This window comes from Pseudonaja textilis, chromosome 4, assembly GCF_049901715.1.
Source record: "Pseudonaja textilis isolate UNSWEBS1 chromosome 4, rPseTex1.2, whole genome shotgun sequence".
Taxonomy (NCBI): domain Eukaryota; kingdom Metazoa; phylum Chordata; class Lepidosauria; order Squamata; family Elapidae; genus Pseudonaja; species Pseudonaja textilis.
The window spans coordinates 58,839,190-58,853,743 of NC_141993.1; positions in this window are offsets into that span (position 1 = coordinate 58,839,190).

A 14,554-nucleotide genomic window follows, 5' to 3' on the forward strand; every position below is an offset into this window, starting at 1 on the left:
TGGTGGGGCACTTCATATCGGGAGACCTTCTGCCACCATTGCTTTCCCTTCTCCCATGCTGCCACGGTGTTTAGAGCAACGCCTTGGTGTTTGCTGCAGCCATGTGCGGCCAGCCAGGGCTCCTCCCTGCAAATGGAACACAGTGGAGACACTCGGCTTCAGGCGCTCCTGTCACCGCCTTCCCTTCGCCTTCGAAGGCAAAGCCAATTCTTTTAAAAATGACGCCCTACTACCAGTATGATAAAGCCTCCCCTGCCCGCGAGGGCAGCACAACCCCACATGAGGAGGCGAATCTCCCGGGGCCGCAGCGCAGGATCGGCCCACTCCGGGAGAAGCGCCCGAGGCAGTGATAGCACCCACCCATCTATGGACAGGGAGACAAGGCGACGGCCTGCGCTGCATCCTCCTCTGATCTGAGCCCCGCCGAGTCAGCGCCTCTGTCCAATGCCTGTGCCACTGCAGCATTTGGAGCTGACGGCACATTTGGAGATGCGTGGGGACGGGCTGGGCGAGGGGTGGAAATGACGGGCAGCTTTGGGCTCTCCCCACCGGCCAGGCAAGCAGCGCTATCGCTTCACCTCCCTGTCCGCAGACGGGTGGGCGCTATCACTGCCTCAGGCAGCCTCTCCTGGTGGCCATTCAGGTTTGGGCTGGAGGGACTTGGGAAGGAAGCCAAGCTCGGGTCGGCCCAGCTCTTTTGCTTGGCAAGCGGGTGCGCACCCGCGGCTTGCTTTCCTAACTGCCCAGCCTGCATGGCTCTGGCACAGCCCTGGCAGGATGAGCGGATGGCCTGGCAGGTAGGCGCTTGCTGCCTTGGTGAGAGCTCCACTGCTGGGCAGGAGGGCCCGCCTGTCAGCTGTGCTGGGTGCCCCAGGTGAAGCTTTTCACACTCTGCCCGGTGCCAGCCAGGGATGGCGGCTGGGCACTTTTCCCAGGGTGGGCTGATCCTGCGCTGCGGCCCCGGGAGATTCGCCTCCCCACGTGGGGTTGTGCTGCCCTTGCGGGCAGGAGAAGCTTTGTCATACCGGTAGTAGGGCGTCATTTTTTAAAAAATTGGCTTTGCCTTCGAAGGTGAAGGGAAGGCAGCGACAGGAGTGCCTGAAGCTAAGTGTCTTCGCCGGGCTCCGGTTGCAGGGAGGAGCCCTGGCTGGCCACACCTGGCTGTGCCAAATGCCACAGTGTTGATCTAAACACCGCAGCAGCATGGAGAGAAGGGAAAGAAAGCAATGGTGGTGGAAGGTCTCCTGATATGAAGTGCCCCACCAACGCCAAAGTCAATGCAAGCAGCACCATATCCGGGTATGCAACAAAGGTACTTCCTAATGGCAAGCCCTGCCTGCCATTTCCCCCCATTTCGCATGTTTAATATAGGCCTTAATTTGGGGGGAGGGACTTAGTTTGATTTTATGCCAGTAAAACATGCTGGGACTTCCTATTGGGGGAGGCCGTATTGTTGGAGAAACACGATATTTCTCCTATTCTTTATGCTTGTCCTACCAGACTTAGTGCCAGCATGTTCTGTTTTTTTTTTTTTTGAACAGGACCATTGGTTGTACAAATCTGCTAAATAAATAAATAAACAAAAATAAAGTAGATGACTTGGGTGCATCCTTGTTCCTGATCTTGTTTCTGTTTCTGTTTAATTGTTTCTAAATGGTTTTAACTGTTAATTTTATTGTGTTCCGCAAAAAGTCACACTTGTGTGAGATAAATGGTTGTATAAATTTTATAAAATCAAATAAAGAAATATTGTTGGACCCAGGAGTTGTGCTTTCTGGGTGGCATCATTTGGATTCTCTCTGGAAAATACAAAGTTGTTAGTCTTTTGAATAGTCAGGCTTTGTTTCCGAAGATATTTAGACCAAAAGGTGAGTTAGCTGTGCTGCTAATGCAGTTTTTGTGATTTGGACTTTATTGCTTTAATCGTGGATAACTGGTTTATGTGGTGTAGTTCTTGTTTTAATCTTTGGACACTATCCACAATCACAGTCTTGGGATGGGCAACCATATAAATAATTTAAATAAAATAATTAATTCTGTTTTTCCAAAACATTTCTAGCAGCATTTATTCAGAATAAGATAGTGAAGGATGACAATGGGCTGAACCAATAAAGAAAAATTGAAAGAAAGTTTAGAATGAAGAGGAATGCTCTCTGTTTGGCTCTCTAGAAAGTGCCAAACAATTCCCACATTACAGATAGAAGATTGCATCTGTTTACAGAAGAATGTTCACATAGTCATCAGTTAAACTTGGCTTGAAAAAGAACTTGGCTACGTTGTTTGGCAGCCATTTTATCAGAGTATCCCTAACATATGAAAATTCCACTCACCCAAATAGGTCAAAGGCTCCTAGTTTTAAGATTTTGTAATAATAAATGTAGTGGAAATTTATGTTCTCAATGCCCTTCGGGCAATGTAAAAGGAAATGGAATCTATAGGCTTGAGGCTTGTTCTCATAATGGTAAGTTATAGCTGTTCATGGTAGATGAGCATAACCATTTTTTTCATTAAACTCCCAAGAAGTTCAAAATTATGACAAAAGTTGGTAACTGTTGAACACCTTTTTCTTGAAGACATAGAAGAGGACAGAGAATCAATCTTGAAATATAGATTCTTACATGGTTTCTAAAATGGAACTATATGTCACTTTTAATGTAGTCCACGAAGAAAAATTTGTTTTAACCTTGATACCACATAGTTCAACAATTCTGAGCACCTTGTAGAATCCTCATAGTCTTTTGATTTAGCTGATCATTAACTAGTGGATGACGATCTGTAGAACCATATCAGCAAAAAAAAAATTAATTGGTGAACATTTAACACATGTTAAGCTTTAGAGCTTAACAATGTATAATAATAGTTCAGCTCTCTTGTTAATTTTTTCTTAGATTGCTTGTCCTGATTTCTGAGCAGTGTAGGTGTATGCTAAATTATCTTGTCTCCAATTGTTCTAAATAGAACATGATTAAAATGGGACTGAATTTCAAATAATTAAAGAAACAAAAAAGCCCTGAGTATAAAATGTACCTGCAATCAGTACCCGGAGATTAACTATAGTCTGTACAGTTATCAGAAATGGATGAGAGCAAGAGTTCATTAAACTATCTTTCTTATGTTCTGAAAGACCATAATTTACAATTGTCTATCATTCATATTCACCAGTTAAGACAACAGAATAACATAAATCTTTTTTTGTATGGTGTGCTGCTGCATTCTTTAAAAGACAGTGGATATTGGCAGCCAGATGGGCAATGATAGGTATGAGAAAGATGTTTGTGAAAACACAAGGTATGCATCTGTGAGGTAAGAAAGGTGGAATAAAAAGCTGAATTGGGACAGAATCAATACTAAATTATTTGATCACACTAAGAAATGAATATCAAGCAAACCAATTCTTAAAATAATGTGTATCTAAGTAACATTTCTTGGTAGCAGCGATTTGATTATGAATAGCTATGAAAACTAGATGAGAAGCCAAATGAAAGATCTAGTTAGCAAAAATGGCAGAGAAGCATGATAAAGCAATTTTGTAAGTCTAATTAAGGCTACTTGGAAAAACCACTAAGTTCAACAGGGATTGTTGTAAGGTCAGTGGGTATATCAGTCATTTGACCCCACAGATTGCCTTTTTAATTATTATTTTTTATCTGCTAAGGGCCAAGTGGGATAGAATTTGTTATAGTGTTAAGAACAGAAAGAACTGAAATCTTCAACTACTTCTTCCTTTTTTATATTTTTATGGACATGTTAAACTATTGGATACCTAACTCAGCAATTTTGTTTGTAGGAAATCATATTACTATTTTCTTTTAGTGGTAGAATGTTTGGAAATTCTAGGTTTTGCATAGATTGAATGATTCTACATAGATTGCATGATTTTGCATAGATTGCATGATTCTAAATTTGGAACAACCAATTTCTAGTGCTGCTGAATTTAGAATAAAAATGAGTGTCACAAAAACTGCAGAATCAGATAAGGTTCAATTCTGAGTTTGGTGAAAAAGATGTTCCATATTAAGAATAAAAATTAGACTTGAATGATTAAGGATGTATATGGTTTCTTACACCAAGGATGACATTTGGTTATAGAAAAGCATGCTAAGGCATAGTCCCCAAAATATATGTGCTCGATGAAAGAAGTGGGTGAATCAAGACAAAAATTAAATTTGATTTTAATTTTAGTTAAAGTAAAATTCAGTACCTGTGAAGGTTTCACGTACAAATATTTAATAAGTTTTTACATTAAATACTACATTTCAATGACAAATTCTGGGGCTGCATCCAAGACTTGGGGATGGGGAGATTGCATTCATGACTCCATCAGATCAGGAATTAGTCAACCTTGTTTTGTCAGATCACATGACAGGTTTACTGTTTGGCTGTCTGCTTTATGTACCCAAAATTATTCCTTTGGAAAAAACATTTGGTGGTTGCATAGCGTGGCCAAGAGACACCTATTCTGAAATAAATGTTTCCTTTTATTACAAAAACCTTTTACTATGCTTAGTAATTTTAGATTTTCTAATAATTTATAAAAATGTACATGCTTCACTTGAGCAATTTGCTAATGCTTTCACATCCATTACTAGCAAACAGCAATATATGTTTTAGAAGTTTCAACCAGTTATTTTAGGAGGCAGGGATTCTCTCTGTTCTTTTCATCATCTACATATTAAATTTAATTTCCTGGTATGTTTTCTAAACATTTGTGTATGTTGTCATTTTGCTTCTTCAAAAAAACTATAAATCTTACAGCTATGAAATTATTTACCATTTATATTTTTTGTTTTAAAATGTCAATTAAAAAGCCTGTCATCCTTGGGAACTAAGAAACAAGTTGCATTTGGTTCAGACTTATTAGCATCATGGTTATTCCTTATGAAAAATCAACAACATATGAATTTGGCTAGAAAAGATTATAGTAATTGACGACCATAGATGCATCAATTCACAAAGATAGTCCAATGAGCAACTAGCATAACTGATTGACTTGTTGATCTAAACCAGGGATCTTCAAACTTGATAGCTTTAAGACTTGTGGACTTCAACTCCCAGAATTCCTCTCCCAGTCATGTTAGCTCAGGAATTCTGGGAGTTGAAGTCCACAAGTCTTAAACTTGCCAAGTTTGAAGATCCTTGATCTAAAACATAAGTGAAAGAATTTATTCATAAGTGGATGGAAAAACATCTGGAGAACCAGCATGGAATGTTGGTTAATATATGGAGCTGGGAGATACAAGTTCAAGTCTGCCCTCAGTTATGGGAACTCACTAGGTGGCTTTGGGCCAGTCACTCATACTTAGACCAACTTACGGGATAGTTGCACAAATGAAATGGAGATTTTCAAATCATCTGCTTTGAATAAGCAACATGTAGGTTGATAAATAGCACACAAAACAAAATAAATGAATCTTGGGATTATAGATTAGTTTATCTAAATCCATTTATCTAAAAAGCCCTGAATAGACCATTTTAAGATCAACTAGGCTAAATTTATAAAGTATAAAAAATGGGAATGTTTTTAAAAAATCTGTATATACACTCCAAGGAATTTTTTGTTACTTCTGATGACTTCCCTCAAATGTCAGTCATATAGTGAGAAACTAACAATTATAACACTTCTAAGAGAGTTTAGCTTCTAGTCCTTAGTTAATGTTTGGGTAGGTATGGGTATAAGGTTTCTATTTGGCATAAGTTCTACACTGTGCCAGGTTTTATAGTGCCAATACAAGCACCCTAATCATGACTCAGTACGTTACTACAGCCAATGTAGGTCTTCCAAAACAAATGTAATATTCACTGTAAGTTGCCTCTTCAGCACGTTAGGATTGTGTTTTGTGCTAGCACAGCTTCTGAACCAATTTCAAAAATAGCTTCCTATAAATTAGATTGTGATAATTTATTCTTGAAATTACCAATATTATGGCCAGGCTTATCCTGCCTAGAAATGGCTTGGCAGGTAAACCTGCAGAACTGAGAAAATATAAAACATTTAAAACTGAACCTGAGATCTTCACTAACTCTTTTCCAGGCAAATTAAATTTGTGGCCTTTTGTGTGCAATGTTCTTGTACAGTGGGTACAATATTATAGCATAACACAGGTTTCTGTATTTTGCTGGTTATTCAGCCATTTTTACTCTCAAGTAATTATCTAGCTATGCAATCGTTCATTGTGCAGCATAAGATCTAATTACAGCAAGTAGTAAGTTGGGAAAAATAATTGACAACATCTTTGCAGCTTTCAAAATGCCTGTCTATCTAATTTTCCTTTAATCACATTTTCAGAAAAGGATTCCACCTCATCTTCTAATCTTCACACCTGCGTAACAAGTGTAATCAAGAAGACCAAAATTAAAACATCCCTACTGCTAGCCTTTCAATCACTCACAAATTAAAATTGAAAAGTAGTTCATCTAAAAGAAATGGGTAGGGGTGGAGGAATCTGGAAATAATAAGAAAAAAACTGCATTAAAATCTTAAGCATATAGGCCCCAATTATTAATTTATTTGTATTAAGCTAAATGAACTTGCCAATTAGAACAGAAACAAATGTAATTAAATGGATTCTGCAATTAAATGGATTCTAGTCTTCATGTTTATTAGAACAAAATTTCCCAAAATTTTTAACCTAACTGTCCACATCCCCAATCGTCTGCAGTAATTATACAATCCACAGGTTCAGAAATCTTGTCATGAAATTGTGTGGAAATTGTGTGGCATCCCAAAGATGATACTTGAATCACCTTTGGTGTTATCGCCTTGCGCAAGCCAAGATTTGGATGAATCTAGTATCTTGTAGGAGAGAATTTTCATTGATTCTTACCTATGAAGTTTAACAGGCAAAGAGCCTAGGAATAGTTGTATCCTTGTGGTAGGTTTGGGAGACACTACAACTTGGTTGCTTTTCTCTCCTAATGATAGAATTAAGAATAATACACTATTCCCACATCGATGGAGATTCTCAATCATCCAGGTAATGGTTGTCCCAAAAATGATTTTTCCAAAAGGCAATTGGATTTTCTTGTCTTTTTCCTTTGAAAATATTTTGTTTCTCATTCAAGAAGCGAAAAATAAATGAAGAAGTTTCTTGAATGAAAAGCAAAACATTTTCAAAGGAAAAATCCAATTGCCTTTTGACAAAAACACCTTTAGGACAACCATGACCCGAATGATTGAGAATCTCCATAGATGTGGGATTAGCATATTCTTAATTCTAGCATTAGGAAAGAAAAGTTATAGTGTCTCCCAACCTAGCACTAGGATTCAACTATTCCTAGGCTCTTATGAAACTTCATAGGTAAGAATGAATGAAAATTTTCTGCTACAAGATACTAGATTCATCCAGATCTGGGACAGTGCAAGACAATGCCACCAATTGATTCAAATACCACAAAGTTTGAAAAACATTCAATCATATGGATTTCAGAGTTCTTATTCTAAAGCAGGGGTGTCACACACTGACCACACCCACCCCAATTTAGTGAAGGGGGGAAAAAGTCACAATATGTCATGCAACGACAACGTGATGTTGCAAGTTTGACACCTATGTTCTAGAAAGACAACCATGGTCAGGCATATGTAAAGAGGTAACCTTCAGAATATTATTTATCATATGTTATGCTTCATCCTGTATTTTCAATAAAATCCATGCTTATCCAAGTATAATAATTTTGATTCCCTACAATATGTGAAATCATTTACCATAATGTAAGAAAAGACTAGAAGCAATAGGTAAGTCTTTTCAATTTAGTTTTCCTTTTTTGTATAAACCATCCCCTTGATCATTAAAACAAGTTTTGCTGTACTGAATGAGTAGTACTGGTGCAAGTGGACTTTTCACTAGGGAGTTTCCAATTTATCTCTGGCAGCTAGTCCAAAGTAGTCAGAACTCATTAAGTCTGGTTCTAAGCAATATGAATATGTAACTAGGTAAACGTGAATGCCTGCTTACATCACTAGGACCAACCAATATAAAAGTGTTACTATTTGCTAACGGTTTTTTAAAAACTTTCAGTCCTCAGTAAGCAATGGATTGAGGCACTAAATCTGCAGTTTCTCTCAGGCTGTGTATTATTTAGCTCAGGAAAAGACCATTTCACAATATGCTGCTTTGAGTTGGCTGTTAAGAGCAGTCGATAAGGCCTGTACCCCCTTCCAACTCTTATTATGCAGCCTCATAATGGAAATGGAAGCATTCTTGGAAGGGATGAGAAAAGAATGCCAGGAGAACATGCCAAGAGTATATATTCCAGCAGGGCCACTTAAGGTGTGAAGATTATTTGATCTGCCTGACTAAAACAAGCGAATATCTACAAAATAAAGTGATAATACAGTGCCAAATGATGGGCCCCTCAGGTAAGACAGCACTCAATATGTTACTGAGAGAGCTGAATATGTTTAGTAAGACTAAGGATATTTTTGACACAGATAAATTATGGGCTTCCAGACATCTAGTTGTTGCTGGATTCATAAAAGAAAAGAAAATCCAAAGCTAAAAAAATAGAATTACAGTGGGAAGATAGAACGTAAGAAGACTAACTATGGGAAAGCTCAGAAGAAGATGAATTGTCTACATCTTTGTCTAACTGACTATGTCTAATTGACTATGAATTAACATATTAGACATCAGCAAATTGGAATGACCTGGAATTGATATTTTCATTCAGAAGACCATACTATTTTTACTGCTCAGGATATGAAAAGTGTTACTTTCATAGTTAGGAAGAATAGTTAGGTCAATACAGTACACCACTAAATACCAATTTTATCAGCCATGGTGGTGCAGTAGTTAGAATGCAGACTAATTCTGCTGACTGTCAGCAGTTCGATCCTCACTGGCTCAAGATTGACTCAGCCTTCCATCCTTTGAGGTCAATAAAATGAGGACCCAGATTGTTGGAAAAATATGCTGTAGAGCACTTAGAGATGTAAAGGGATGTAAAGCACTGTGCAGCCAGGGGTGGGATACGACAGGGTTAACTACCGGTTCGGGATTTACGAGCTTCCCTGCACACTTTGAGCCACGCGCCTGTAAATCGTCATCAGCATGCTGTGTGCAGAGACGCAGCCTTTGAAACAGCCCTCTTTGCCTGCTTTTTTAACTGCAGCTGTGCCTCGTTCGGCAGCTGAGGTTGAAAAATCAGGAAATAAAGATCAGGTAAGAGCCTGGGTGGGCAGATGGGAAAAAACATCAGCAGACATAGAACCGGTTCTATGTCTGATGCTCTTCAGAGCTACCGGTTCTACAGAGGTGGACAGAACCAGTAGAAACCCGCTCCTGTGTGCAGCGGTATATAAATCTAGGTGCTATTGCTATCATGAAGTGTGCATACAGCTTTTTATATGATTATTAAAGTTTATGATCCAAACATTGATGAAGAAAAACAGGAAAACAGGAAACCCTATCCTATTTCAGACAAATGGTTGTCCCATCTCTTCTTAAAAACTGGACCCAACTACTTCTGGAGGTAAGTCCTTCCACTGATTAATTTTTCTAGATGTCAGGAAATTTCTCCTTAGTTCTAGGTTGGTTCTCTCCTTGATTAATGCCCATCCATTGCTTCTTGTTCTGCCTTCGGATGCTTTGGACAGTAGCTTGACTTCCTCTTCTCTGCAGCATCCTGTTAGATATTGGAACACTGCTATCATATCATCCCTAATTCTTTTTTTCATTAAGCTAGACATACCCAATTCCTGCAACTGTTCTTCATATGTTTTAGACCCCAATCCCCTAGTCACCTTGGTTGTTCTCTGTACTCTTTTTAGAGTCTCAAAATCTTTTTTACATCATTGTGACCAAAACTGGATGAATAACACAAGGAACTAGAGAATGAAATTAAAGAAATTATTAAAGATGAGTATGAAAAGAGACTACCAGAGATTAAAAAACAGAAAAAAGTAAATTGGATATCAGAAAAGAGTGGAAATTGCTAAGAAAAGCCAAAGCCCCTCCCCGCCAAAAGACCTCAGGAAGGTACTTAAAGAATTGCAAGATAACAGAAAAAATATTATGTAATCAGTAAAGATACTGGAAATGGAAATAGATATAGATAAATAAGAAAAGTCTTTCTTTATTCTGTCACTTATTTGGAATCAGGTCCATTGAAATTGATTGATTGTTAATAAAAATATAGCTGAACTCAGAAGGAGGCTCCAATTTTGAGTAGATGTGCTAAAGACTGAAAATGAACAACAGTAGAAGGTCAAGCAAAGATCTTGGAAGGAATGTATTGAAATTCTCTACAACAGAGAAGTCAACATTCAAAATAACACATATTTTCTATTTACAATAACATCTAATACAGACGGTGAAGTTGGATCAGCACTCTTGAAATTCCTGTATCAAAAGGCTACAAAAATTGACAGTATATCTACAGAAATATGGCACATAACAGAAAATTTAGTAAAGGTCAGAGGTGGTATTCAACCAGTTTGCACCGGCTCGGATGACCCAGTAGCAGTGATTTGGTGTGGGTCGCCAAACCAGTGGTGACCCCTAACTGGCCATGCCCCCGCCCCAGTTGCTCAGTCGCTCACTTGTCCCAGTCGCTATCCTAGCTTTCTCTATCCCGGCCATGACGCAGCTCGAGCAGATGTCACATCACAGTGCACATGTGCAGCAGCCCCAGGACATCCACCGTCTGCCCACCCACCCAGAGCACACTTTTTTCTTTCTCCTGGCAGATGTGCCTCTTCCAGCCCAGCCTGGCCCGGCCAGCCAGCACATGGCCACATGTCCTGGGGCTTCTCGCCCCCTCGTTACAAAATGCTTGCAGCTGCTGCATGCTTTTTTCAGTGCAGCTGCAGTCCAGCAGCTGCACCAAAAAAAGCATGCCCTGTTCTATGTGCCGGTGTTGCAGTTAGCCAGCAGCAGGTGCAGATGGCTGAGGAGAGCAAGGACTCAGATGAGAGGCCAGGGCCATTAGGGAGTGGACTGCTGCCTTCAGAGATTGTGGGGGCTGGCAGCAGTAATGAGGAGGTTCCCGAGGAGCCTGTGCCTAGTGCGCGTGCTCACAGGATTGCTCAGAGGAAAGAACAGTTAAGGCTGCAAAGTAATGGCCCATCCTTCAAGAAGATAAAAGCTATCTGCAAACGAACATACTTTTCGGAAGGCAAGGAAGTTTTGAACTCAGCCTTGTGGACATTACAGTTGGTATTTGAAGACTTATGTAAACTATTTCTTATCTGTTGTTTTTTGTCAGACTTGAAAAAGCTTGGCAAGGCTCTTGTCAGAAATAATTAGTTGAAAGCAGCCTTTTATCTGTGAGGAAATAGAATTCTTAGCTGAAACTTAAAAAGATTATACTGCTGCCTTTGTCTTGTGTTTGTTCTCTTGGAACCACGTTTGGGTCAGAACAGCCAGGCCCAGCAAATCCGAACAGCCGGCACATTGAACAAGGCAGTGCTGGACCATTGGAGAAGTGGAGGAAGCTGGAGATCAGTAGCCTCCTTTTTCGCAGTGCAAGAAGCCTCCCTCACCCAGTTTTCTGGTCTCCTCTTTCTCTGCCGGTTTGTTCTGTATAGCCAAGGAGGAGGAGACCAGATGACCAGTTGGGGGAGGCTTTTTGTGCCAAAAGAGGCAGCTGGAGACCGAAAAAGAGTCACCCCCAGCAGCGGCCCCTTTGGCCGGCTGGTCTCCTCCTCAGTCATACAGAACAAACAGGCAAAGAAAGAGGAGACCAGCTGGCCGGTTGGGGGAGACTTTCTGTACTGAAAGAGGCAGCTGGAGACCAAAAAAAGAGTCATCTCCAACAGCGCCCCCTTGGATGGCTGGTCTCCTCTTCAATCATACAGAACAAACAGGCAGAGAAAGAGGAGACCAGCTGGCTGGTTGGGGGAGGCTTTCTGTGCTGAAATAGATGGCTGGAGACCAAAAAAGAGTCACCTCCAACAGCGGCCCCTTTGGCTCGCTGGTCTCATCCTCCTCGGTCATACAGAACAACAGGCAAAGAAAGAGGCCAGCCTGATGGTTGGGGGAGGCTTCTTTGCACTGCGAAAGAGGTGATTACTGATCTCTGCCTTCGCTCTGCTTCTCCAACAGTCTGGTGCTGCCCTGTTCTATGTGCTGAGTGCTCGGACTTGCTGGGCCCAGCACATAGAACAGGGCATGCTTTTTTCGGTGTGGCTGCTGGACTGCAGCCGCACTGCAAAAAGCATGCAGCCGCTGCAGGCATCTCGCAACAAGGGGGGCAAAAAGCCCCAGGACATGTGGCCACCTGCTGGCTGGCCAGGTCAGGCTTGGCTGGAAGGGGCGCATCTGCCAGGAGAAGGCAGAAAGTGTGCTCTGTGAGGGAGGGCGCCGGGCAGGGGGGTGGATGTCCCGGGACCACTTAAAGGTTGACTTTAAGAGCACCCCAATGGAAGAAGCTGAGAACTGAGAGCAAACATAGTGGCAGCGGGGTGACGGGCATGTGTGTCCTTCCACAAGGAGTGTGAAGGGAGGCAGACACCATGCTTCTGATGAAAAGAGGAGGTGCCGAAGCCATGGCTGTCACCCAGGAGGGGACTGCAGAGGAACCCATCACACGTCTCTGTTGCCTCACCACGACTACTTTTGCTCTTGTTCTCAGCTTATTCCATGGGAGCACTCTTAAAGTCAGGATTCCAGCAGTAACTCCAATTAAACCATGAGCCTCGAGCCATACTCGATCTTTAAGGAAGATGTTTCATTAGATCAACGCCAACTCATTGGCGTTGATCTAATGAAACAGAGGTGTAGCCCCTGAATACACAAGAAGTCTTGGGCAAAGTTCTCTGACTTTTAAAATGCATCCGCCCAATGTCTGCCTCACTTCATGCTCCTTGTGCATGCCGGGAGCACCTAACCGGAGCGACAGACAGTAAGTTGACTGCTATGAGGCAAGCACCTTGGCTTCCCCACTTGCTCCTCACAGTCGTCCTGAGCCATTGCGGTTCTTTACTTGGGCAGCCAGACGGCTGCAGCAGCAAGAAGCAATGCCACAACAACAAGGTACAGTAAGATTTGGCAGTGCAAATTTATCTCTGAGGGGCTTCTGGCCAAAAAGAAAACAAAAACCATTTGGGTGTATGTAGAAAATCACCCTGTCTCTGCAGCATTGATCATGTGACTGAGTGGGCATGGCCAACTCTACGTTACTCGCAGCAATTCCACACAACCTTGCTGAGCTGGTCATGCCCACCCAGTCACATGATCACCAAGCCACACCCACCAAACAAGCCACGCCCACAGTAAAAAAATTGAATCCCACCACTGGTAAAAGTTCTAATCAAACTGTCTGCAAAACTGGAGAAAAACACTGGCTAACAGAAGAGGTCCGCTGATATAGAAATAACAAAGAAAAGAGACTTAATAGGATGTGCATACATAGTCTGTGATCTAAGCAATTTAAGAATGTCAAAAACCCTGTCCTCTAAGTAAAAAATACTCACCACTCACCTTTGCAGAAATATTCAGCATGTTCTGCTGTCCTTCACATACAGTTCCTATTCAAATGTTAGTTTCATTTTGTTGTAGGCAAGCATACGCTGGCTGAGTTAGCACATTATTTTAACCTAAGCCATAATGTGGTTATGTTAATTTTGTTTTGCATAATGTAAATTCAATTCTAATTTATAAATCAAGGGTTGTGATTCAGCATGTTCTGTGAATCCAGACTGTTTAGATTAATCAATGAATCATAACAATCTTTAGTGCAATGAATTAGCAATTTTTATCTCCTTAATTAATACAACCATATGCTCTACATTTGAAGATTAACTATCCATATTTTTAAGTTGCATATTTATACATAAACATATGTATAAATTTAAAATACAGGAAATGACTTTTAGTCAAATTCTCAACTGATATTTTCAGATTAATTGAGGCCTGCTTAATTTAAGGATTGGTTTTGTGGTATGTCAAGAACCTTGAGCAGTGTGAGTTAACCCTTTCTGAGAAAATCATTTAAATTAGTGATCTCATTTTTGATGTTTCTTATCTTTCTAGAAAACCATTTTGTCACAAAGAAACTGTTTTAGTGACCAAGATCTAAACAAGGCAGAAAGAGGCTAGAGTACACGTTACATTAAACCAGGATTTTTAAGTATAGTTTTTTTCAATATACTGTAGTTTTAGAATAGTATAGAACAGAACAGAATAGAATAGGAGTTGGAAGGGACTTTGGAGGTCTTCTAGTCCACCCCCTTGCTCAAGTAGGAGAACCTATACCATTTCAAATAAGTGACTTAGCAGTCACTTAAGAAGATAGCCTCTTCTTAAAAACCTCCAGTGATGGAACGCCCATGATTTCTAAAGGAAAGCTGTTCCACTGGTTAATTGTGCTCACTATTAGAAAGTTTCTCCTTAATTTCAGGTTGCTTCTCTCTTTGATCATTTCCAACCATTATTTCTTGTCCTGCACCAGTCCTCTGGTGCTTTGGAGAATAATTTGACCCTTCTTCTTTGTGGGAGCCCCTCAAATGCTAGAATACTGCTATCATGTCACCCCTAATTCTTCTTTTCTTTAGATTAGCCAAACCCAGATCCTGCAGCCATTCCTCATGTGTTTTGGTCTCCAGGCCTTTGATAAT